This window comes from Macaca mulatta, chromosome 13 (assembly GCF_049350105.2).
Source record: "Macaca mulatta isolate MMU2019108-1 chromosome 13, T2T-MMU8v2.0, whole genome shotgun sequence".
In the NCBI taxonomy this organism is placed as follows: domain Eukaryota; kingdom Metazoa; phylum Chordata; class Mammalia; order Primates; family Cercopithecidae; genus Macaca; species Macaca mulatta.
The window spans coordinates 108,841,799-108,868,528 of NC_133418.1; the positions used below are offsets into that span (position 1 = coordinate 108,841,799).

The 26,730-nt window shown below is 47.5% G+C and overlaps 1 long non-coding RNA gene across 1 annotated transcript; it reads left to right on the top strand.

Annotated features, from left to right (window-relative positions):
* The first annotated feature begins 2,752 nt into the window (after window positions 1-2,752).
* Window positions 2,753-21,021, top strand: LOC144333615 (uncharacterized). The gene is made up of 3 exons (XR_013402513.1): window positions 2,753-2,984; window positions 11,573-11,776; window positions 20,898-21,021. It is a non-coding gene; the product is annotated as an uncharacterized LOC144333615 (long non-coding RNA).
* Window positions 21,022-26,730: the final 5,709 nt, after the last annotated feature.

A 26,730-nucleotide genomic window follows, 5' to 3' on the forward strand; every position in this document is an offset into this window, starting at 1 on the left:
GCGGGCAGAGGGGGTTGGGTGCTGGAGGAAGGAACAGGCAGAGAGATCGCGTGTCTCAGGTGCTACAAGGGAGGAGCCCCCGTTTCCCCTCCCTGTTCTGCATTTCTTTCTTCTCTCCCTCTGTCTTTAGCTCCTTCACTCTCTCCCTCCTTGGAAGATGAATAATCGCTTTGTAAACTAAATTCCATTTTGCTGGGGTCCGTTTTGCAGGGAGGCAGTATAGCATGGCACTGACGTTGCCGCCAGGCTGTGCAGAGTCAAATTCTTCACCACATGCTGGCTGTGTGGGCTTAAACTTCGTGTCTCAGTTCCTTGACAGTAAAGGAGTGGAAGTGAGGTGAGTATTAAATAAGTTAGTATGTGTGGACATACAGAACAGTGCCTTGCCCTGACAGCTATCTAAGCATTCGATCCAAAATACTCAAGCACCTACAAAGGCTAGGCTGAAATCCCAGATGCAGAGGGACCACGGTAGTTCCTGGATTGAGATCTCTCACGGTGAATCGTTCGAGAATTCTAGATGGTGAAAAATGCCACTTACCATCCAGCCTCCTTGTTATATGATAAGAAACTGATTCCCACCAACGCACAGCACTAAGGATGTCCTACTTGTGACAAGCAGTGATTGGCAAATACTAAGTCCCTGGAGACAGGGAGGTGAGGCACCCTGTCCTAGAGCTTTGAGCTTCCTGCAGCTCCTGGCTCAGGCTGGGCAGGGTAAGTGCTCTGTAAGCATTAAGGATCTTACCTCCTTTTGGCTTTGTTTGTTTATTTATCTGTTTGTTATTTAATGAATGAAGGAATCCCTCAGACAAAGATAAGAATCCCAGTGGCCCATTTAACCCTTTCCAGCAGCTCAGCCTAAAAATTATGTCCCGTAAAGAGTTCCTTTTAGTAGTTCTGTCTAGTAATATATTCTGAGACCACGCGGAGTGGAGATTCCACAAACCACTCCTTGTGATGCCTCAACAGCTGCAGACCCAGGAGAACTGGTGTGAGCTTTCGAAGCAAAGTGGGAATCCGGCCACGTGCTTCTCAGATTTGTGAATCGGCCAAGCTACTTAACCTGTTACTCCATCGTGAAGCATAAACAATATCCAACATGTATCGAGCACTTAGTATTTGCCAGTAACTGTGTAATGGGTTTACACTTATTATCTCATTTAATTCTCACCATTTTAGAGGAGAAGACAGGGGCACAAAGAACTTACTCACCCACTGAGCAAATAACTTGCCCAGAAGACAGATTTACTTATTGGTTAATAAGTAAATAGCAGAGCTTGGGCAATTATCCTCAGGGCCCTCCTGGTGGTTGTGAGAACTAAGTTTTCTAACATTTGGGCTCACAGCGGGAGGCGGCAAATGTTGCTTCTCGTTTCCTTCTCTTCCAAAAACTCCGGACTTTGTCCAGAGGAAAAGGGACCTTGTGTTCTTCCTTCCACCCTCCTTTCCTTCCACTCTTTCTTTCCTTCTTTTTTCTTGGTCTCCTGTTTTATTTATTCACCCAACATTTGTAGAAAACATTCTCAGAATTCTACACCAGCTTCCTACCTAACAACGAAGCCTACCAAAGTGAACCAGGCAGGGCTGTCCCTGCCCCTGGGCAGCTAGCAGTCGACTCTTTTGTTGTGCAAGGTTAGCTAATTCCATGGGAACAAAACGGAAAGAGGGCCAAGATCTCAAATTTCCATTTTGTTTTGTTGTCAATTGGAGGAGAAAGAAAATTTACTTGTCGAGCACCTCCCACTGGTGAGGGGTTCTATGTTCATCCCATTCGCTCATCATAGCCAACCTTTGAGAGCTGGTATCATGTTCATTCTTTATGTTTAAAAAAAAAAAAAAAAAACCTTGAGACCTGGGCTTCTCAGGAGCTAGTCCTGGATACACAATGAGCAAGAAGCCGCGATGGACTTCCGCTCACTCCTCTGCAGGCCACTCTAAGCCTCAGCTTCTCAATGTCCTTCTTTCTGCGCTGACTTTACAAATGGAGACTCAAAGATATCTAGAAATTTTCCTCTTTTTAAAAAATATTTTTTTGGATACCTGGGTGCTGTGCCTCAAGTCTGTAATCCTAGCATTCAAGAGGCCAAAACGGGAGGACTGCTTGAGTCCAGGAGTTCGAGACAAGCCTGGGCAACAAAGTGAGATCCCTTCTCTTAAAAAAAAAAAAAGGTGGAAAAGAAAAAGTTTGAAAAGTTTTATTTGCGAAGTCTAATTCGCCACTGATATTTCCCCTGGTAAACATCCTTCTTATAAATTCCCACACTCAGTGCCTCAGTGGAGCTAGGGGCTGGGTGTGGTGGGGATCCCTGGCCTGCACCCCCTTCTGCCCAGGACATGCTTGGCATTTGCCAGGCCTGGCTGCAGCCTCGGAGCTCGCCCTAGATTTACGGCAGCGCACACAGCTGCTTCCAGGCAAGGTGAGGCCTTCCTCTTTAATGGTGCCGTTTACAAGTCAATAAAGCCCGGATGGAGTGCTGTTTCCGCCGCTGGTCCCACCTCTCCGGGCTCCGTTGTCTCACCGTGCAGTCTGGGTGCCAGGGGGCCGGCTCTGGGGACTCTTTTCTCCTGTAATGGTTCTGCTGCCACCTCGGCCCCAGAGCAGCCCCACCATAAAGGCTTCCCACCCCCGGGAGGGCAGAGTTCAAAGCCCGGCTCCCCGGGATCCTCAACTGCCAGCCCCTCCTTGCTTTATGGCTCCTGCAGCCACTGGAGTCTTATCTCCTGTGCTGAGATAAAGGCTCTCAGAAGCCCCAGTCCCTCGTGATGCCTCGGCCCCTGGGCTCAGGCTCCCCACTGTTCCCTGGGATCTGATCAATGAGCTGGAGGAAAGTGGCCTTTTCAACCCACTGAGACAATGCCCCTCTGCGTGTGGGGGTTTCCCTAAACATGACCTGCAGGGGCTCTGCCTAGGGGGAAGCTGGGACACCTCCGACCTCCCAAGACCTCCCAGCCGAGAACTCCCAAGTCCGGGCGATAACCAGGTGAGAGAAGATGGAAGCTTAATGGGCCCAGGCCTGTGGGAAAGGGGGAGCAATCCAACGGACACAGCCCAGCAATGGCAGAGCAAAGTCAGGACTCATTCACCTGACCACTAGTTCAGGGAGCAGGGCAGAGTGCCTACTGTGTGCCCAGGGCTGTGCTCCATGCTGTGTGCTCAGCATGGGACAGAGGAAGCAGAACAGGAATCTGCTGGGCCAAGAAGAGGCCAGGGACATTTACATAAGCCGGGCAGTGAGAAAGAGGTGGGTAAGGGCCCATCCCCAGAGTGGCTGCAGTGGGGGTGCACCATGGGTCCTTACAGGGCACAGGGCCGCTGGCTGCTCAATCCCTTCCTCCTAGTGTATGCCTACACCAGAGACTGGTGGTCCCTGGAAGCCCTGTGGTGAGAGCCTGCTCACCAACCCATCACTGCAAAGTTCAGGTTGAGGCAGCCTGTATTGGGTGAACCCCAACCCAGGAACTGGGATGACCAGTAGAAGTACCGTGAGCCCAGGGAGACAGGAGTCTAAGCAGGGATTTGCACACACACACGCCAGCCTACAAACATCTGCCAACATCTCACGGGTCCTGCAGCCCCAACACTTACTTTGTAAGTAAGAAAGCATCCTAAGAGCCTCACTTCTCAGGAGAAAAAAAATCAGGCCCAGAGAAGTTCAATTGACAACAGCTAATATAAGGCCACCACTAGCCTATTTGTTCCCTTCGTGTGAACTAGAAAAAAGGTGCCCCCGTGGGGTGGGTGCAGCCCCAGGGGGCATGGCTTGTGGACAGACGGCACTTTTGTAGGAAGGAACAGGAGCCCTTTCCTCTGGTCAGATGCAGAAACGCTCCCAGGCACTCAAGGTGCCAGGGAAAGTGAAGGGTGAACTTCAGCCTCCCTCGTTGGGCATCCCTGTGCAACTGTGACTACGCTGAGCTCATAAGAGACAGTGCCCACTCCACATAACAGCGGAGGGGGCAGAGAGACCTGCGGGGCTTCTGAGTTGGGCCCAAGTACAAATTCAGTCCCAGCTCTGTGACACCACTGACCAGCACTGCAGCTGTGGGCCACCCACCATTCCTGCGTCTATAGACTAAGGTGGAAAATACCTACCTCATGGGGCCTGGCAAAGATTGAAGAGTAGATGGCTGTTCTTATCATTCCAATGCCGCAAGAGCAGAAGCTGAAGGATCCCCAGAGCCTTGGATGTTTTCATTCCTTCCTCACTTAGAAAAATGTCTTCGTTATTTGTTTCCTGCCAGAGTATAATTACAGTGCAAGGACCTCATTCTCCAGACCTGTTTTAGTGAAAGAGGAAGGAAGTCCAGGCCTTTTTGCCTCCAACTCCCGGTTTGGAGATGCCATCTGGGAGTTTCACTAATCTGCTGTTGCAGCCAACAACTCCTCTGGGTTCCAGATCAAGGGGCTGTGCAGGCCACTCAGGATTGCCCTTGTCGCCATCAGTCAGCCACTGTTCTCAGCCCTGACCCGCAGGACACCCGTCTTCTCCCATGGCCCTGTGAGTTCATGGCTGGAGGAGGAAGGGAGGTCTATCCACACACCCTGAGAAGCACATCAGGGCCATTTCGGCTGATGGCCACTCCCGCCATGAGTGCGTCTGCGAAAGCAGCCATTTTGTGTCTCTCTCTGGAGGGCCAGTGCAGAGCCCTGCACCAGAAAAACACTTGCAAAAGCCTCGGAATGACTGTGAGCCCATCAGAACAGGGGGCCCTGAACTTGTCCACCTGCTTCAGAGCCCAGCTTGGTGGCTCGCCGTATCCAAGGAGGACCACCGGCTTTGCTCCAGAGAAGTCCCAAGAGAGCAGTTTTCATCAAGCTGAAGGAAGGAGACATAACTGTAAGACCAGCCCTGATCTATGACCTGGAGCAAGTTCCTCTGCACTCTGCAGCCAACTCATCTATAAAATAAAGAAATAAGAATATGTGACCTCGAAGGGCCCTTTCAGACCTGATAGTCCAGGATTCTGTGGTCCTGGGAATTACAAAGCATCCTTGCCTAATCTGCGGTGTGAATTGAAAGAGAATATTATTTGTGAAGACTCAGCTGCTAGGGAAGAAACTTCCTTTTCAGTGAGATGACCACTGGAGTCCTTCAGCTTTTACAGAAAGAGCCATAAAGTTATTTTGCAAACAAAGTTGACCTTTAATGAAGCATCTTCTGCACATTCAAAGAAGGGAGCCCTGGTCAGTGCCACATGAGGTTGGATTCTTGTGTAAAGTGTGAACAGAGCAGGAAGATCCTGACAAATGTTGTATTTCGGCTAAGATTTGAGAGATTGATTCCCATACTCACAAGGGCCCACGTGCTCTCTGCCAGGCCTGTGCTCAAGACAGAGACAGACACTCCTGCCCTCTAAAAGGGCCTACTCTAGGGAGAGCCATAGTGAGGATTCTCCACACACCTGTTTACCAGGGATCTGGGAGAACATCACAGGCCCATGAGGTAGACATCACAGGCCATGAGCAAGAATGGTCACCTGTATCTTACCAAATAGTTAACTAAGGCTCAGAGATGCATCATTTGCCTAAGGCCACACAGCCAGGGAGTGGAAAGTTTGAGAATTCCAGTGTTCTGTGTCATAGGCCAACTCTCCTGCCCCCTCTCTCTCCACTGTGCCTTGGTGTCTATATGTAACAGAGGACTTAAGACTGAGGTTGGCCAAGCATGGTGGCTCACACCTGTAATCCCAGCACTTTGGGAGGCCAGGAGTTCCGGCAATAATCACTTGAGTCCAGGAGTTCAAGACCAGCCTGGTTAACATAGCGAGAACCCATCTCTATATAAAGGAAAAAAGAAAAGAGACTGAGAGGTTATCATCTCTCAGGGCCTCCTGCATAGAGTAGGTGCTCAATGAATACCTGTTGAGTAAAGCCACCAGGTTCTTGGCTCCACTACTCTAGACAAAGACTTGATTGCATCTTTCCAAGCCTTTAATTTGCTTCTCTCTGGCTCTTTCATCTTAAGTTTTTGTTATGGGGTGTTGGTTACAGGATTGTGGCTTTTGCAAATGGAAAATTCTAAAAGGTATCGGTCCTGCAATTTCCTTAATCCTGCTGGTATTCCAAGCACAAACTACACAGCATAGTACTAATTTCCTCTAAAAATGACATGCACTTCGGTCCATCCACAATGGCAGGAAGGCAAAGCAGAGCCTTAGAATTAGGCAGGTCCGAGGTCTTGTCCCTATATCACTGGGGTCAAGTATTGGCCTTTCTGAGCCTCAGTGGTCTATTCTGTAGAATGGAGTGAATCTTCACTTTGAAAAGATATCAGAGGGACAAATGAAATTCCTAAAATCTACAGTACACCATGGGTTGTGTTGGGTTTTTGGCAGTGTGAGCTCCCTTCTCTTTCCCACTCCCTAAGGAAGACTTAGGCAAGTCCCATCTATGGCCTATTTTCTTCTCTGGAGGAGTTTTTCCACCATCAGGTTCTCTGCCTCATTGGTATTTCAAAGCCATGAGCCTCCAGAATTATTTGGTAATCATCCCTGCCCAGTATGCTCCATGGGCTGAGCAGCAGCGGAGCAGTGTAAGTGACACACTTGAAAAGACAATTCGTTATGGGGAGTGATTGCTTTATGTGTCTTCCACTTTGCCACTTTGGAGACACAACTATAGAGACTTTGGGGCTCTTTTTTCAAGGAAACACCAGCATAATTACAATCAGAATCATCTTGTCTGTTAGGCACTAGAGCTACAGGACTGGGTTATCAGCTCTTTAGAGTCCTGCAAAATTATTTGAGATCTGAAAACAAAAAATAATTGGCCCTGGGCTGGGCGCAGTGGCTCACGCTTGTAATCCTAGCACTTTGGGAGGCCTAGGCAGGCAGATCACTTGAGGTCAGGAATTTGAGACCAGCCTGGCCAACATGGTGAAACCCCGTCTCTACTAAAGATATAAAAATTAGCTGGGTGTGGTGGCAGGTGCCTGTAGTCCCAGCTACTCAGGAGGCTGAGGCAGGAGAATCACTTGAACCTGGGAGGTGGAGGTTGTAGTGAGCCGAGATGGCGCCACTGCACTCCAGCTTGGGTGACAAAGGAAGACTCTGCCAAAAAAAAAAAAAAAGATTGGCCCTACAATACAAAATGAAAACTGCAAGGTCAAAGCAGATGAATGGTAAGTCAAATGTCTGAGAAATGTAAAGTTCTTTCATACACCACTTCCCTAATTGATGAATTTGTCATTCATGAAAATTTCATTACATTCAAAAACAGTTTGTTGATTATATTTCATTACTTTACATGAGTACCCAAATAGACTGAGAAAAACTTCAGAACTTCCTGTGAAAGTAAAGTATCTATAGCCAAATAATTTCAAAGGTAAAATTATAAAATTTCTTTTAAACTTAAATAAAAAATAGAGATAATGTCTCTCTTGTCACCCAGGATGGAGCACAGTGGCACAATCACAGCTCACTGCAGCCTCCAACTCCCGGGCCCAAGTGACCCTCCCACTTTAGCCTCCTGAGTAACTGGGACTACAGGTGTGTGCCACCCACCAGGCTTAAGCTTTTCCTTTTTTTTTTTTTTTTTGAGACGGAGTCTCGCTCTGTCACCCAGGCTGGAGTGCAGTGGCCGCATCTCGGCTCACTGCAAGCTCCGCCTACCGGCGGAGGAGTTCTCCAGCCTCAGCCTCCCGAGTAGCTGGGACTACAGGCGCCCGCCACCTCGCCCAGCTAGTTTTTTTGTATTGTTTAGCGGAGACAGGGTTTCACCCTGTGAGACAGGGTTTCACCCTGTTAGCCAGGATGGTCACAATCTCCTGACCTCGTGATCCGCCCATCTCGGCCTCCCAAAGTGCTGGGATTACAGGCTTGAGCCACCGCGCCCAGCCTGGCTTAAGCTTTTTCTAAAGCAAAAATAAATAAATAACATGATGTGCAATGTAAGTATATCATAACATATTTGCTGTGATGTTGGGCAGGGTCTCCAAAAATAATAATGCTAGGCTGGGCATGGTGGCTCACGCCTGTAATCCCAGCATTTTGGGAGGCCGAGGCAGGTGGATCACCTGAGGTTGGGAGTTTGAGACCAGCCTGACCAACATGGAGAAACCCCGTCTCTACTAAAAATACAAAATTATCCGGTGTGGTGGCGCATGCCTGTAATCCCAGCTACTTGGAAGGCTGAGGCAGGAGAATTGCTTGAACCCTGGAGGTGGAGGTTGCAGTGAGCCAAGATCACGTCGTTGCACTCCAGCCCAGGCAACAAGAGCGAAACTCCATCTCAAAAAAAAAAAAAAAAAAAAAAAAAAAAAAAAAAAAAAAAAAAAAGAATGCTGAAGGCCTACAGAGGTTTTTAAAGAGTCCTGATATGGTTTGGCTTCAAATCTCATCTTGAATTGTAGCTGTCATAATTGCGAGGGACCGGGCGGGAGATAACTGAATCATGGTGGCAGGTTCCCCCTGCTGTTCTCATGGTACTGATCACGATCAAGATCTGATGGTTTTCTAAGGGGCAACCCCTTTCACTTGGTTCTCTCAATCTCTCTTGCCGCTGCCATGTAAGACGTGCCTTTGCCTTCCATCATGATTGTGAGGCCTCCCCAACCACTTGGAACTGTGAGTTCATTAAATCGCTTTTTCTTTATAAATTACCCAGTCTCAGATATGTCTCTATCAGCAGTGTGAAAATGGACTAATACAAGTTCTGGCCATCATCTGATCTATTCTGAGGGATCGGGGTTTCCTGAGGGACTGGGGGATTCCTGATGCTTTCACCAAGAGATAAGTTCCCACCTGGGCTGCCCAGCAAGCTGCAAAGCCTTTCAGACATTTGCTGACCCAAGCATCAGGTGCCATCTTCAAATGTGGGGCCAACCAATTCCTCTCTCCCCAGCCCCTGCTGTGGGGCATTCCACCAGCTCATAAAACACTGGCCATGGAGCCCTGGGTTAATATTTACTCAGTACAAACCATTCTAGAGTCAGAGGCAGAAGGCCAAGCTAAAGTTAAAACATTAAAAAGGAAATTTCACTCCCTGCATCCGTTTTACAATTTCCTAAGACTAGACTGTGGCTCCCAGGTGGATTTTGCGCACAAGTGGTGTTACCTGGAGTAGAGGAGAGAATTCTGGGTTTGAAACAAGCTATTTAGATCTACCTCCAGCTCCATCAGTTGCTGACACTGAAGAAATCTTTTTTTTTTTTTTTTTTTTGAGACGGAGTCTCGCTCTGTCGCCCAGGCTGGAGTGCAGTGGCCGGATCTCAGCTCACTGCAAGCTCCGCCTCCCGGGTTCACGCCATTCTCCTGCCTCAGCCTCCGGAGTAGCTGGGACTACAGGCACCCGCCACCTCGCCCGGCTAGTTTTTTTGTATTTTTTTAGTAGAGACGGGGGTTTCACCGTGTTAGCCAGGATGGTCTCGATCTCTGACCTCGTGATCCGCCCCTCTCGGCCTCCCAAAGTGCTGGGATTACAGGTTTGAGCCACCGCGCCCGGCCGACACTGAAGAAATCTTTGTTAATTCCCTTCTAGACTTGTTTCCATCACTGTAAAATGGGGTTGATGATCCCTACCAGGAAATTGTAAGCACTGAATGAAATGAGTTCTGCTAAGATTTTTGGTACCTGAGAAACACCACACAATGTAAGGTGCTTATACATCGTTTGGCCAAGAATTCTTTTTTGACTTCAGTGCAACAATCAAGGACTCAGGCCAGGCGCGGTGGTTCACGCCTGTAATCCCAGCACTTTGGAAGGCCAAGGCAGGCAGATCACAAGGTCAGGAGTTCGAGACCAGCGTGGCCAACATGGTGAAACCTTGTCTCTACTGAAAATACAAAAATTAGCCAGGCACAGTGGTGTGTACCCATAATCCCAGCTACTCAGGAGGCTAAGGCAGGAGAATCACTTGAAACCGGGAGGCAGAGGTTGCAGTGAGCTGAGATTACACCACTACGCTCTAGCCTGAGCAACAGAGCAAGACACCGTCTCAAAAAATAAATAAATGAATAAATAAATAAATAAATAAAGGACTCCTAATTGAAATAACATTGGCTTCAATTAACAGTGTAATAATAAACACTGAGATTTAATTGTAACAAGTCATCTTTTCCAAAGATGAGCACATCAATGTATTTCGTATCCCATCTGGTAAACTCTCCTTATACTGGATTCATACTCCCTCTCCTTGAACCTGGGTGGAGCTACCTAACTGCCTCCAGCAATGAAATCTGGCAAAAATGAGTCTGAGTGACTTCAGTTTCCACCTGGGTCTGTTTACTGGGACCTGGACATTTGGAGCCCTGAGCCGCCACGGGAGGAGTCTGGCTACCCTAAAGCCACGGTGCTGGAGAGACCATGTGGAGGGGCCACATGGAATCAAAGAAAGGTTCACAGGTGGTCACAGCTACTAATGCACAATACCACTAGGTGGTGAGATAATCGTTTTGTCTATTTCACTGATTCTTGTTTTTCTTTTTGTTTTTTCTTTTTTTTTGAGACGGAGTATTGGTCTGTTGCCCAGGCTGGAGTGCAGTGATGTGATCTCAGCTCACTATAACCTCCACCTCCTGGGTTCAAGAGATTCTCCTGCCTCAGCCTCCCGAGTAGCTGGGATTACAGGTGGAAGCTACCATGCCCTGCTAATTTTTTGTATTTTTAGTAGAGACAGGGTTTCACCATGTTAGCCAGGTTGGTCTCAAATTCCTGGCCTCAACTGATCCTGCCTCAGCCTCCCAAAGTGCTGGGATTCCAGGTGTGAGCCACCGCGCCCAGCCTATTTATTTCATTCTTCGTGTATGCCCACATTTCTAAAATTTCCATAGCAAACACATATTACTTTTAAAAAATAGTTGTTTCTGAATTCCATTTTGTATTTCCATCTTCTCAAAGCATCACCAGGCTTTGGCTGAGATCTACATGGAATTCCAACAACCTGACTCTTTGCATAATTCAACAAAATAACTGTTTGCCTCAGAACCCTGACAAGCTTATACTGGCAGGCAGATGCCAGGAGCCACTGCAAACCTCAGTTGAGTTCAGGGGATCCAACACTCCGATTTACCCGTAATTAAAGCCACCAGCCCAGCTGCCCCAGCCATGAAGAGAGCTTTCCTGAGCCCTAGGGTCTATTTTTCTACCACTGGAGAGTGAAATCTTTCATTTGTTCATTTCTTCCTTTGTTCATTCATCAAATATTCATTGAGCCTTATGTGTGCCAGGCACAATACTAGGTGCTAGGGACACATCTGAGGGCCCATGCGAGGTCTCTGTCTTCATGCAATGAAAAGTACAAATGAAGCCGTGACCTGAGAGTGGCATAAGCACTGTGGGAGGGGTTTCCCAAGAGAAGTGAGCAGACAGAGTAGAGGCACCCAGCCCAGCCCAGATGAGAGATTCAAGGCACTTTGCAGATAACAGGATATGCTAGCTCAAGCGTGAAGGGGCGAAGCCTCATGCATGGACAGGAGAACAGGCGGTTTCAGGAAGAAGGGACAGCATGGGTCCCGGTGTTTGTCCGGAACCCAGAGGCTCTCCACTCGTCAGCACTGTCAGTAGTAACTCCAGGACAGCTTCCAAGCACTGGATGAAGACATCCAACTCATTGTCCCTCTTTCATTCCCAGCCATTTGGTCCTCAGACCCCAGAATCAGCCCAGGATGCATTCAAGATGCCCTACCTTAGGGGGCCGTGCCCTCCTGGCATCAGGACTCAGGGAGACACTGGTGGGAAAGGGGACTCTGCCCACCAGCTCACGCTACACCAAGCTCTGAGACGCCTCCACATCTAGTCAATTCGAGAGAGCACTGAACTTGGAATCAGACTTTGGGTAAGTCCCTGCCCCTCCCTGGAACCTAGAGGGTTTCCTTGTCTGTAAAATGGGGATAACAAGGAATCCCAGAGTCACAGGGTATGGTGAAGTCAAATGAGATCATGCACACGTGCACACTTAGCAACATGCAAATGCAAGATGTGGAGCTGCCCGGCCCCAGCTCCGGCTTTGGCTCTATGCGGCCTCCGACTGCTTATGTAAACCAGCCGCGATGCTGATGTAGCGTGAGGCTTCTGTTTTCCACATTAGTGAGCACAGAAAACCTCGAACCATGACCCTGACACAGGTCTTTGGTTGCCATAGAGTCTCTTGTACTCCTGTACATTGTTCACTAAACAGGCAGGGCAGAGAGAGCTTTTCTTGCTCTGAGGCCAATGGCCAAGGTCCAAGATGCTGCTGGTGACACATTTCCCCTGCCAGCCGGCCCCACAACGCTGCCGGCCAGGTGGGGCTTGTGAGACAAGTGCCCTTAATTTGTTCTGACGTCCAGCCAGGGGGAGCACCACGCCTCCAGGGAGCACGAAGAGCTTGTCATGTCGCCCTATTATCCCACTGGAGCTGAGGGCCGGGGCTCTGCCGTGAGCCCCAAAGCTGCTGCCCTGGGTGGGTGCTTGTCACTGTGGATCACAGCCTCCTTCCACACCACAGTCCATCATCGCCAACAGGCTCTAACAGGAAGGCCCTGCCATGGCTCCCGGGGGTCCCTCGATGCCTTTCCTCAGGACCCTGGACAGGAAGCTCACACTGCCTCCTGCGGGGCTGGCTTCCTCCTGCTCCCCAGTCTCACCCTCTGCCCCAGCATTTGTTCTACCCAGAGCCAATTCTGACCATTTGTTCCATCCAGGCCTCAAATGCAACCCCACACCTCCTCTTCCGTATAGCTTGTGCCAATCCTTTAAATCTCTGTTAAAGTGTCAACTCCTCTAGGAAGCCTACCTACCTGGAAACACAGGGCTCTGTTTCTCCCAAGAGCCCAGAGATATCTGTATTTGTCATGCTGTAATGCAATTGCCTGGTACCTGTGCGGTGGGACTACCCACCCCCACCCCTTGGGTGCACTGGGAAGTCTTTGGTAAAATAGAAATGGTGGTTTGCTGGCATAGGTATTATGCAATGAGAGGGGATAAATATTAGAAATGAAAGATCCATTCATCTTGCGGGTGCTCAGTTTGGAAGGCTGTGCAAAGGCCCTGAGGTCTTCTCTGCCTCTCCAGGGTGCAGGTGCCTCAGATCAGAGCCCAGCTGGCTTCTAGCGTTCTGGCTGAGTGGAGTCCAGTCCCTGAGGGAGGCAGAGCATGGAAAAGGGCAAGGGAGTCTTAGGTGCACCATAACTCTCCCAAAAAGATAGAACCTGTTTGGTATGTGTGTGTGGAAATTGGACCTAGAAAGGACGTGCCGCATTTCCCAGATAGCGTCCTGGGAAAACCAGTTTTGCCACATGAAATTAGAGATTTCTCCAAATTCTGACTCTGTGATCAAAAGAGTTTGGAAAATGATTGTTTGAACAAAATTAAACGGGTCTTTTTTTTCTGCAGACTTCTCAGAGTCCTCAGTAGACTACATTGCAAATCTTGGAGAGGGGAGAGGGGACTACAGTGTCAGACTCGCCATGCGTATCTGGCAACAGTGTCTGCTTTTGAGAAATACCTGTTAGTGTCTCACAGAATCAATGTTTCAGAAAACACAATTCAGAAAATGTTTGGTCGGGCGCGGTGGCTCACGTCTTTAATCTCAGCACTTTGGGAGGCTGAGGCGGGCGGATCACCTGAGGTCAGGAATTTGAGATCAGCCTGACTAACATGGAGAAACCCCATCTCTACTAAAAATATGAAAAATCAGCCAGGCATGGTGGTGCATGCCTGTAATTCTAGCTACTCGGGAGGCTGAGGCAGGAGAATCGCTTGAACTCGGGAGGTGGAGGTCGTGGTGAGCCAAGATCGCGCCATTGCACTCCAGCCTGGGCAACAAGAGTGAAATTCTGTCTCAAAAAAAAAAAAAAAAGAAAAAAGAAAGAAAGAAAGAAAGAAAGAAAAGAAAAAGAAAAAAAAAGAAAATGTTGTTCTAGGCCTATCTTGGTGGCTCACACCTGTAATCTCTGAACTTTGGGAGGCCAAGGTGGGCAATTGCTTGAGGTCAGGAGTTCAAGACCAGCCAGGCCACCATGGTGAAACCTTGTCTCTATTAAAAATACAAAAAAATTGGCCAGGCATGGAGGCAGGCACCTGTAATCCCAGCTACTCAGGAGAATCATTTGAACCCAGCAGGTGGAGGTTGCAATGAGCCGAGATTGCACCACTGCACTCCAGCCTGGGCAGCAGAGACAGAGCAAGACTGTCTCAAAAAAGAAAAAGAAAAGAAAAAAAAAAAAACCAGAAAATGCTGTTCTAGAGGTAGCTGGGAATTCCCAAAGGGCCATATCTTCTAATATTTAAATCTATAAAGGGATTTTATTGATAATATATATTTTTGATATATCACACAGTGCTGTCTTTTACTGACACAGCTTGTTTCTTGCTGATGCTGTGAACCATGTGAGTGTTTCCCTCATTAATGTGGCTGCTAGGAAGCTCAGAACCGAGTCCTCATCTACATCTAGTCATTCCCCAGGCCTTCAGAGGGGAAATGTTAACTTCTAACTTTTTACCTGTTATCTTAGTTCTTCTATCCTTATTTTCTCTTGACCATCATTCCTTTATTTAATCATTGTAAACTTGTTTTACTGGTATGTTAAAATCCTTTTGAAAAAGAGGTAAAAGGTACATAAAGAAATTTAGACAAGTATAATCATATTAGTAGCAGCAATAATAACAAAATCACTTTCTTTCCAAAGAATAGGTGAATTTCCTGTAGGTCTGAGCATAAGCTCTTTTCTCACAAGGTAAAGAGGATCTCAGATGCATCTTTTTCCGGGGCTTAATTTTCCTGCTTAACCCTTTCATTCTACTCTTCAAAGTCAGAAGAAATGCCACCCTCTGTCCCCCTTACCCCTTGGAAAACTGAAACAAAACCACCCTCAAGATCAAATAGATTACGTTAATGACAAAGAGAAGAGAGGATGGTCTGTGTCCGCTCTCTGCACTCAGCCACACAAGAGGCTTTTGTGCTCAGGAGAGAGATGGGGGCCAGACACTTGATAAGCCGTATCCACTGGGCGTGGCCTGCCCCACTGCTGCTTCAGCCCTTGAAGGCCCGAAAGGCTGGGTGGAGAGAAGGCCCCCGAATCCTGGTCACAGCCCCCGTGGCTCACCTTGGTGGGGCCAGGACTGGCTGAGGACCCTGTCTGCTCAATACCTAGGTAGCCACTTCTGGGGCCCTCTAAAGACTCAAAGGAGGGGTTGAGAGTTCACCAGCCCTAGCCTGTTGGAGCCTCCTTTCTGTGACCCACACATCATAAGAACGCTCCTACGTGCCTTTCTTCCCTGCACCAGAGTCCTATGTGGTCACCCACGAATGACTCTTGACCTGCTCTCTGGACAACTTTCATGTGCTTCCAGTAGTGGAAGGACAGTGACTGCCATGTCCTATTCAATTTCTCCTTGGAGCCCTGGGTGGTCAGGGAACAGAGGATTAGTCTCGCTCTCTGTCTCTCTCTCTCTCTCTCTCTCTCTCTCTCTCTCTCTCTCTCTCTCGCTATCGCTCTCTCTCGCACTTGCTCTGGCTCTCTCTCCCTCTCTTTGTGTACACACCCATTTCCCCCCAAATGCCTGAAGGATATTTCTTGCAAGACAGACAATAGGTATGGATAAAACTGTAGACACAAAGCTGGGAAAGGAGTCACCTAGACCCAGAAGGACAGTGGGAACTGCCAGGTTAGTTGGTCCTCCTCCGAGCCCGTGGGCAGCCTGCGTACCCCATCCTTCCATTCACTTGTGTGTTTGCCCCAGGAGATGTTCTCCTTGAGGACTGGAACCTCATGGAATTCAACACGATCCCCTCGTGTCTAGGGCCTTCCTCTGAGTATGACCTCAATGAATTAAGAAGCAAGAAAAAGGCAGGAAAGATAATTAAAAAGAGGAAAAGGGGGTGAGGGACGAGGTCATCAGTGTTCGGGGGTAAGAGACATTTTATTCATTATCTCTTTTAATCTTCACAATAACTTTAAGAGTTTAGATGTTAGCATTGGCCCCATCTCAGATATCAAAACCTTGAACCTCCAGGAAGTGGGGCAGCCTTCCTGGCTCACTGTTAGGATGTACCCGGTCAAGGTTGGGACCAAATTCCAGCCACCTCCACAGCCTGGCTCTTCTGCCTATGGCCATGCTCTGCTGCTTTCACTCAGGCCCGGCCTAGGAGTTTCCATTTCATCCCAGAGGCAGCAGACCTTGAAATCTTTCTGAAAACGTGTGAGTTGAGTTTGCAAAGTACTGTTAAAATTAAAATCAAACGCCGGGCATGGTGACACATGCCTGTAATTCCAGCACTTCGGGAGGCCGAGGGGGGCAGATTACCTGAGGTCGGTAGTTCGAGACCAGCCTGACCAACATGGAGAAACTCCGTCTCTACTAAAAACACAAAATTAGCCAGGCGTAGTGGTGCATGCCTGTAATCCCAGCTACTCAGGAGCCTGAGGCAGGAGAATCGATTGAACCTGGGAGGCAGAGGTTGTGGTGAGCCAAGATCACGCCATTGCACTCCAGCCTGGGCAACAAAAGTGAAACTCTGTCTCCAAAAAAAAAAAAAAAGAAAATTAAAATAGAAGCCGGCGCAGTGGCTAACACCTGTTATCCCAGCACTTTGGGAAGCTAAGGGGGGTGGATTGCTTTAGGCCAGGAGTTCAAGACCAGCCTGGGCAACATGGCAAAACCCCATCTGTACAAAAAATACCAAAAAAAAAAAAAAAAAAAAAAAAAGCCAGACGTGGTAGTGCACGCCTACTCTGGAGGCTGAGGTAAGAGGATTACCTGATCCTGCAAGGTGGAGGCTGCAGTGAGCCGAGATTGCACCACAGCACTCCAGCCTGGGGCAAGACCTTGTCTTTTTTTTTTTTTTTGAGACAGAGTCTCACTCTGTCTTGTAGCCTCAAGATCTCGGCTCAGTGCAACCTCTGCCTCCCGGGTTCAAGCAATTCTCCTGCTTCAGCCTCCTGAGTAGCTGGGATTACAGGCGTGTGCCACCACACCCAGCTAAATTTTGTATTTTTAGTAGAGACAGGGTTTCGCCATGTTGGTCAGCTGGGACCTTGTCTGTAAATAAAAAATAAAACTAAAAATAAAAATAAATCGAATAGGCCGGGCACGGTGACTCACGCCTGTAATCCTGCACTTTGGGAGGCCGAGGCGGGTGGATCACAAGGTCAGGAGATCGAGACCATCCTGGCTAATGCTGTGAAAATTCGTCTCTACTAAAAAAAAATACAAAAAAATTAGCTGGGCGCCATTGCGGGCGCCTGTAGTCCCAGCTACTTGGGAGGCTGAGGCAGGAGAATGGCGTGAATCGGGGAGGCGGAGCTTGCCATGAGCCGAGATCGCGCCACTGCCCTCCAGTCTGGGAGACAGAGTGAGACTCCGTCTCAAAATAAATAAATAAATAAATAAAATAAACCGAGTAGAGATTTTCTGCCAAGGAATTCCCAGTTTTCCGCTGCAGTCCAAGCTGGTGTTAAGACCTCCTTCCTTAAAAAGATCATATATTGGCCACTTAAATTAGAAAAGTCGCAGGTCTAGGAAACAAAGATCTTCCCCCATCCTTCTCTGCGGACTACGTTTAGCTGAGCATCCTTCCAGCAAATCTAGATCCCACGTTTGAGGACTCTCACTTCTCCTGGAGAAAAAAAGAAAAGGGAACTTAGGCCTATCAGATCCAGCTTGATTCACTTCATTGTAACAAACAAGGCCTTATGTGGCAGCCACAGAGCAGGGGGGGACCTGCAGCCACAAACCCCTTCCCAGGCCCCCTGAATGCCAACATCCAGACAGGAAGTTGTGAGCAGAAATAAAGTGTTCATAGGTTTCCCATGTGCAATGAAGAGCTTATGTGAGGTCTACGAAAGTGTGGCAAATCCTTGGCTTTAAAAATTGCAAGGAAACTTACTTGTGGCTGTCGGCTTGGTGGGTGTCTGCTCCAGAGGAAGAAGCAATCTTTGTAAGGATCCTCTTGGTTCCTGTGTGTGGCTTGGTTTGCTTAAAGTATTTTTTATCTTTTTACATTTATTTTATTTTATTTTTACTAATTTCTGCTTTTATTATAGATTCTTAGGGTATATGTGCAGGTTTCTTACCTGGGAATATTGTGTGATGCTGGGGTTTGGCATACAATTGATCCTGTCACCCAGGTACTAAGCATAGTCTCCAACACTTTTCCAGCCCTTGCCCCCTCCACCCCTTTCCTCACCGCCGTAACAGTCCCCAGTGTCTACTGTTCCCATCTTTATGTTCATGAGTGTCCAATGTTTAGCTCCCACTTGTAAGTGAGAACATGTGGTATTTGGTTTTCTGTTAAAAAAGATTTCATTTTAAGATTTAAGATATTTGATAGAACTAATTTGTGTTGTTAAAAATGAAACTTAGGCCAGATGTGGTGGCTCACGCCTGTAATCCCACCACTCTGGGAGGCCGAGGCAGGCAGATCACTTGAGCTCAAGAGTTTGAGACCAGCCTGGGCAACATGGTGAAACCCTGTCTCTACTAACAGTACAAAAATTAGCCAGCCATGGTGGCGGGCACCTGTAATCCCAGCTACTCAGGGGGCTGAGGCAGGAAAATTACCTGAACCTGAGAATCAGAGGTTGCAGTGAGCCGAGACAGTGCCACTACACTCCAGCCTGGGTGACAGAGTGAGAATTCTGTCTCAAAAAAAAAAAAAAAAGAAAGAAAGAAAAAGAAAAGACAATTTAAAAACTAAGATTTTATGGGTTGTGTTATGTTTTCAATGGACAAGTATCTCAGCCCCATACTTCTAATTGAAAAATGTCAAACATCTGATTGTTCCAGGCTTCAAAATATAAGTAATACCTAGCATTTGCATGAGGTTCGTGATTTACAAAGTATTTTCTGTCAGAGAACTTGCCTGCTGCTGTGTAAATCAAGGCTCATTTTGATGTATTATCTTTCCCATACTTTGTTCAAAAACAGATTTGAGATAGCTAGTAGGTATGTTACCAGAAGACACAGGTGTAGAGCCTCTTAGAAACTGAGTTCTATGACGATGAAACTGCTAAAAACTTGGAGCATTTCAATTTCTAAACATAGCACTTGTGTATTCATCCTGCAGTTATCTTTTATTTTTTATTTTATTTTATTTTTTGAGATAGAGTCTCACTCTGTTGCCCAGGCTAGAGTACAATGGCGCCATCTTGGCTCACTGCAACCTCCATCTCCCGGGTTCAAGTGATTCTCCTGCCTCAGCCTCCTGAGTAGCTGTGATTACAGGCACCCACCACCACACCTCGCTAATTTTTGTATTTTTAGTAGAGATGGGGTTTCACCATGTTGGTCAGGCTGGTCTCGAACTCCTGACCTCATGATCCACCTGCTTTGGCCTCCCAAAGTGCTGGGATTACAGGTGTGAGCCATCACACCTGGCCCATCCTGTAGTTACCTTTAACAAGGCCTGGACATTCAGTATGTACCTACACCTCTCAGGCCATTGCTGGAGCATGTAAGACTAAAATATGAGCTCATCTGAAGACTAATGTGTTGGAACAAGCTCTGAACATGGGCAGGGCTGGGATGTCCTACCGTCCTCTTTTCATCACTTCCCCACTCTATGCATTTGGACGGATCTTTAGAGTCTCTGAGCTTGTTTCCTTGTGGAGAGACTAATGCCTGCCATGCCTAATTCTCAGCACTACTTTGTAGATGTAGTGTGATAAGCGGTGTGAAATTTACACGCACTGACATTGGTGGTGTTTTATTATTATTATAGATCCAGTGTTATAAGGCGCTGGTACCAACTGCAGCTCTATTTCTTGCTGTGTAATCATGGACAAGTTACCTCCCTGTCAGCCTCAAAGTCCACATCTGTCAAATGAAGAGGGCGATGCTATATGTTTTATTTCTTTTTTCTTTTTTAAATTTTTTTGAAACAGAGTCTCGCTCTGTCACCCAGGCTGGAGTGCAGTGGTACCATCTTGGCTCACTGCAGCCTCCACCTTCCAGGTTCAAGCAATTCTCCTGCCTCAGCCTCCCGAGTACCTGGGATTATAGGCATGCATCACCACGCCAGGCTAATCTTTGTATTTTTAGTAAAGGTGGGATTTCACCATGTTGGCCAAGCTGGTCTCGAACTCTTGACCTCAAGTGATCCACCTGCCTCAGCCTCTGAAAGTGCTGGGATTACAGACGTGAGCCACGGCGCTGGCCTAGATGTTTTATTTCACCGCGACTCCAAGTGTAACTACCAGTATGCTGTGAAATAAGGAGCCTGCATTAGAATATTAAACAATGCCCAGCTTCCTTCATCGAGACAGTCTTGTTATCAAAACAAAACAAAAAACCGCTGAGCTAAACAGTATGCCTAGTGACTAGTAGTAGTACACTGACTGGATTAGCCCTTCCATGACTACATCACAGGATTTCAATGACATTCTTACCCTACTTGCAAGATAAACAGGGATCCAGGGAATTGATTAAATTCAGGATTCACCCAGATGGGGCCACTGTCTCTTCTAATTACTCAACAGGTCTTTACAGGGGACCTGCTATAGCCCAGCCCAGTGGTCCCTTCCCAGGACCCTCCAAATCAAATGGGGAGACAAGACATAAGCAAGGAACACCACAAGAAAGCTAGGCACTAGGCAGTCCTACACGGAACAAAACTGCAGAGAAGCCCATGGAGTCAAATGTCTCTGAGACGGGACAAATGGGGAAGGCTTCCTAGAGGAGGTGGCATTTTCACCAGGGTTGATGAAGTTAATCTGCATTAAGTAAAATTTGGAAAGGTCTAGGAACACAGTGCCTTATACACAGTATTCTTGTGCTCATTTCTTAGTAATCTAGAAATGGGTTCTGGTGCCCATGGGTGAGATACTGGCCAGTTCTCTCAGGCAGAAAATCCAGACTTCTTGCATATAGCTAGATTCCTGTGAACACTTTGATGCATTTGTATTAGAAAGAAAACATCCAAGTCACAAATAGCATCTATGCAGGGAGAACTCTTACACCTTTTCCTTCCTCTGCAGAGACCAGTGACCTGTTGAAGTGGTACCTCTGGCTCAGTCGGCCTCAGTCTTCCGCTGGGACTCAGACCTGCTCTGGAAATAAAAAATGTTCCTGATATGTCATCAACTCTGTCCTCTTTGTGCTCAATTTGCATTTGACAACTGAAAAGTTCAGCAGACGCATCATCGGGCCTCTTTGTTCATTTTTTGCACTTCGCTGTAAAAAACAAGAAATGATTATTAAAAATATATATATAACTGCTGGAAAACTCCTTTCTCCCCTCTAGTTCAGAATCTTGCCCTTGGGAATGTTTGTCGTATTTTAAATCAGCAGATGATAGTTGGCTGCATCTGCCCGTGTGGTACTTTTTTTTTTCGTCTGGGTTCACACATAAACTTTCTTTCTTTCCTTCCCTCTAAATTTCTGTCTTTCTTTTTACCTCTCTGTCTGTCTTTTGGTAGATTGTCTTTCTTTTTTTCTTCCCATCTTTATGGTTTTTCCACACAATCCTTTAGCCATGTTATTGTTCAAATTTAACTTCCAATTCTCAAGTTACTGTGTGTGTGGTTTTTTCTTGTCTACGAAGAAATTATTCCCATGGGAAAAGATAAGTGTGAAACAAGGGCAGCCAGGGTCCTATCTTTGGGGTGTCCAGACTTATACAAAGAACTTTTTAATGAATTGTTTTTTTCTCTCAAAAAAGGAAGACATGTGTAGCCTCTGCCCCAGAGGGGGAGAATTCTTGGCTGAGGAGGATAGACGGAGAGTGTTTCCAAACTCTCCACCTTCAAATCCGAAGTCTTTGAAAGCTATCCTAAGATAAAGCAACATTCTCTTGTGAATTTTGTAATAAGAATTCTTGACTTGTTGGGTACGGGGCACATCTGAGCATGAATTGCCTTGGGTTTCCACAGGCCATCCTAGAATCCCTGGGAAGGGCTCCCTTTATTCCTGGACCGCCTTTGATGACACACAACCTTTGACCCTGATCAATGCATCCTCCTCCCAAGCAGTGCAGACAGGAGCAACTCTCTCAGCACCCAGAGGAAGCGCGGGCATTCGGCCCTGACCTCTCACCCTGCCCCTAACCTCACTGATAATTGAGTTTTCCATTCGTACTCACCAGCAGGCTCGCTACACAAAGAAACAAGCCCCCACCCGCTTACTCTGTCTTTACCGAGCTGAAACCACGAGCGGGGTCTGTTCAGCCAACACCAGCATCCGGTACCGGAACACACAAGAGGGTCGGATCCGGGTCCCAGCTCCCCCATTCCATCCTGGGCCTCCCAGCACTTCCCATGCCCCTAGGACAGAGTACCTGACTCAGACAGCATTTGTTCCTCCTAGTGTGTCACTTGAGAGAACTGTGTCTCTTTGAAAGATGTTCATGTTGCAGAGCAATTTAAAACACATACCTCCTTCCAAGTGTCCTTCCATAAAAGCCTGCTTTCCAGAAGCACCTGGAATCCTAAAAACTGAATCAAAGACAATTTAAAATGAACTTTCTCTACCTCCCTTTGAATCTTTGTAAAATCTCTTATTGTAGAATAAAGTAAGCTATCCACAAGCCCTCTCAAAACATTTCCAGCCTAAGTTTGCCCTATCTGTGGAAAGAATGGATGGCTAGAATCACCCCCTTGACCTCCTGCTGAAGAGGACAAGGTACTGATTTGGGACGCAAGTCCCCAGCCAGTGAGTTGGTGCTCACGGAACTGCTGTCCATGAGGAGGGGAAGATGGAGCCCTGAGATGCCCACCCTGCCCTCGGCAAATGCTTGTGGGTTTCTAACTTAGGAATGGTAAAGACCTAATTGGCATCACGCACTTCCCCCTGCCAGTAACACCATCTCCTTCGGCTCTCACGCCCCCACTGAGGTAGTTAGATCTTGTGCCAAAAAAACCAGAGGGCAGAGGATGGGTCCAAGGTCACCAGAAGAAGTGGAGCCAAGACTGAGAGCCAAGTTTTTGGACTCTGCAGCCACGAAACTTGGTGAGTGCCCCGCTGCTTCCCAAGGAGCACCCCTGGAAGGCAGAAGAACGAGAGGAAGCTTCGAGGGTAGGACAAAGACACAAGAACATGTGAAAGCAGAGACAGAACCGTTCTTGCCAGAGAGAGCTGGAGACTTCAGAAGACAGAACTGTTGCCATGGCAGTGGCATTCCGGGGGGTGGAGGAGCTTCCTGGAGAGGAAGGGCCTCAGCTGAGCCTTAAGGATAGAGCAGCATTGAGAGTAGTAGAGGGGAGATGGTGAGGGGCTTTAGCAGAGGGACCTGCCTGGGAAGAGGCTTCAAGCCAGAAGCCCTGATGGCGACAGTGACGAGGCTCCTGGGCTGACAGCCTGTTGGAGACAGAGGGAGGGCCACACGTGTAAGGCCTTGAAAGTTGGGCCAGGAGTTGGGGCTTTCTGTGTAAGCAGTCTCTTAGAATACCTGCTGTAGGAGTGTAGTGTGCAGTCTTTAACAACCAGGACGTTTTCCCATGTGGAAATTGAAAAGTGGGAAAACTCAGCCAGAATGGCGCCCGTATCTGGGCCAGCCAAAGCAAGACCCATTAGCCTAAAAGCCTCCTCTTCATTCCCCACTGCTTGCCCTCTTGCCCAGACAGTGTGAAGCTCCCTAGGCCCGTGCTCAATCTCCAGCCTTCTGGGCTGCTTTACGGCAGATTCAGAGGCAAAAGGTCTGGGAGTGACTCAAGAATCTCTGTTTTTACTGAGTTCCCACAGGTGGTTTGTTAACCAGGAACCAGTTTAGAAAGAAAAAACACCACCGTGAAGATCACCTGGAGCACTAGGAACTAACAGGGCTTCTCCTCTGCAAAGCCTGAGTCAGCAGGTCCATGGGGAGAAGCAGGAATCCGGGTCTTTAACAAAAGCAGGGCCAGGTTTAGGTTGAGATGAGCAAGGTGAGCCATCCAAGTGCAGGGTCAACTCCCGTCCTCATTTCAAAGTTTCTTTGCTCCATTGCTCATCATGGACATTTTTGCACTGATTTTTATAGCATTTATCTTGATAACTGAGTTGGGTTTTTTTTTTTTTTTTTTTTGGCTTCTCCTTAAAATTTACACCTAAAATGAGTGTCGCGCTCACCTCACCCTTGTCTTAGTCCACAACAAAAGCCCCAGGTGATCCCCAGGATGATGGCTGAGTCCAGGACACTCAGCACAGCCTTCCAGCTCTTTCCTTTGCCTGCGTTTCCAGGCACATTCACCTCCTCCCTGAGCACAGGCTCCGCACACCCACTCCAGCCCAGTGACCAGCTCTCCAAACAGCCTCTGCACATACTCTTCCCTCTTCTGGGAATGTCCTTGCTGCCTCTGGGGTCCCCACTCCACCTGGGCAGCCCCTCCTCCAATGCCACCAATGGCCCCCTGTATACATACAGGGCTGGGAGCTCTGCCACAGTCTCCTGCTGAAACTACCAGCCTCCCCCAACAATCCCAGGAAAGAACAGTGTCTTCACTTCTACGCTCATTTTGCCCGCACCCCCAAGTCAGGACTGTCTCACCATCCCATTATTGCTCAGTGTGCCTGTGAGCCTCTTGAGGAAAGAGGAAATGTCTTATTCCAGACCCTCTTACTCCTAGAACATACCCTGGCACTGAAGACAGGATGGATGGATGGATGGCGGGGTGGGTGGGGGTGGGTAGGTGGATGGATGGATGGATGGATGAATGAATGAATAAAAGTTGAGGCACAATGGAATGATCACAGGTCTTGGCCTCACAACCCAAACCTGGGCTTGCATCCGCCTTCACTACCCACCTCTGAATGCTCCAAACAAGTGACTTAACAACACCGGCCTCCATCTCCTCATCTATAAAATGGAACTAAGGTGGCTGCTTTGCAAGGTTGTTGTGAAAATTAAAAGCAGTTTACTGAGTGCCTGGGACCCAATTTCCATAAATTGGAAAAATAACAGGGATCAGATGGCAGACTGCCTTTCCCCTCGGAACCATTGTATGGTGCTGTGTGCTCTGAGGGCCGTGCAGTAAAGCACTATGTGGCTTGCTGCTGTGATCCTTCTAGGATGGCTAAGCTTAGTCTGATGAGTGGTTCATAATGACCAAGGCTTAAGTGAGGCTTGGACCCCAAATCCATTGGAGGGATTTCACATTCTAAAGTCAGATGGAGGAAAGAAATGATGTGGGTCTTCATGGAGTTTAAAGCACACTGATTCAACTCAGATTTGAGGAACATCAGCTGGCACTTCCCACGTCTGTGTAGGGTGGCAGGCTGGGAGTCACTCCTAGATGCTGTCGCAGACGGAGTCTCCTGAAGCCACTTTCAAGTATTAAATATCATGAGAAAGATTTTACCTTGGAGTAGACTTATCCTGACCTTTCGTGCATTAATCAGGATTCTCCAGAGAAACACAACCTATACGTATCCAGAAAGAAACAGAAAAAGATTTACTTTAAGGAATTGCTCATGACTCTGGATACTGGCAAATCTGAATTTTGCGGGAGAGGCGGACAGGCTGGAGACCCTGGGAAGTGTTGATGTTGCAGTCTTGAGTCCGAAGACAGCTAGAATTGAATCTGCCTTTGGATTCATCTTCATGAGGATTTCTTCATCTTCGCGGGACCTCAGTCTTTTCTCTTAAGACCTGGAGGATAATATGTTTATTCAGAATCTACTGACTTCAATGTTACTCTCATCTAAAAAAACAACCTTTACAGTGACATCTAGACTGGCATTTGATCAAAGAAATGGGCACCATAGCCTAGCCACATTGACGTACAAAATTAGCTATCATGCTCCCCAAGTTTGCAATATGAGAAAGAATCAGCCCACCCAACAGTCAGTTACTACATAAGAAGCAATAATGGGAAAGTACAATAAAGTACTTTCCCATTATTGGGAAATTGCCAGGGAATTTTCCCATTGCCAGGGAAAAGACACCCCACAGAACAGTGCCGCCAGGGTGGGGGCTGTCATCAGTCTGCTGTTTGGGGGCAACCAAGACAAACCAAGTGTTCTACTAGACTGTTTGACAGACAAAAAGGAAGCTGGCAGAGTTCTTTCCAGGAAAACTCATTCATTCACCCAATACTGTTGGCTCTACTCAGCACCAGGCTTACCAGATCCCATCCAGTGGACAAATGTTACAACAAGGGGGCATGCCAAGGGGGAAAGCCAGGGGTGTGCAGCCTCCACACAGGAAACTCAGGAGGATGCTTGTAATGTGCAGGAGTTGGGGGGGAACTAGCAGCAAATTCAGTGGCCATCACCAGAGGAATGAGTAAGGAAAACTTAGTGATGCACGATGTGAAATTTTTTGCAGCATTTGGAAACAATTAACTAAATGTACACACAGCTTAGATTTTAAAAACACAATGCTGAATGGGGAAAAAGTAAGAAACAGAACAGTTGATACCACAATATCGTTTATATAAATTGAGAATACATCACACAAGGCAACGTGCTTTAGAGAGATGCATGTAATTTCAAGGATACAAAGCAGATGCGTTGGAGCAGTTGCCTATGAGAAGAGGGGGATGGGATGGGAATTTAAGTAGATAAATGAGAAGAGGAGCCTGGCATGAATCAATGAGGTAATGTTTCACGAACTACAGAGTAACTCAACCCTCTGCACTGTGGTCCAGAAAGTGGAAGAAAAATCATTGCTGAGAGCTGCCACCAGGTTATCAAGATTTGTTCAAGGTCTATCTTTTCTTCTAGATCAGAAGTTATAGCCCAGGAGCCAAATCCAACCCACCACCAGGTTCTGTAAATAAAGTTTTATTGGCACACAGCCACACTCATTCATTTACATATTGCCTGTGGCTGTTTTTACAGGACAATGGGAGAGTTGAGGAGTTGCATCAGAGACTATGTGGCCTGCAAAGCTTAAGA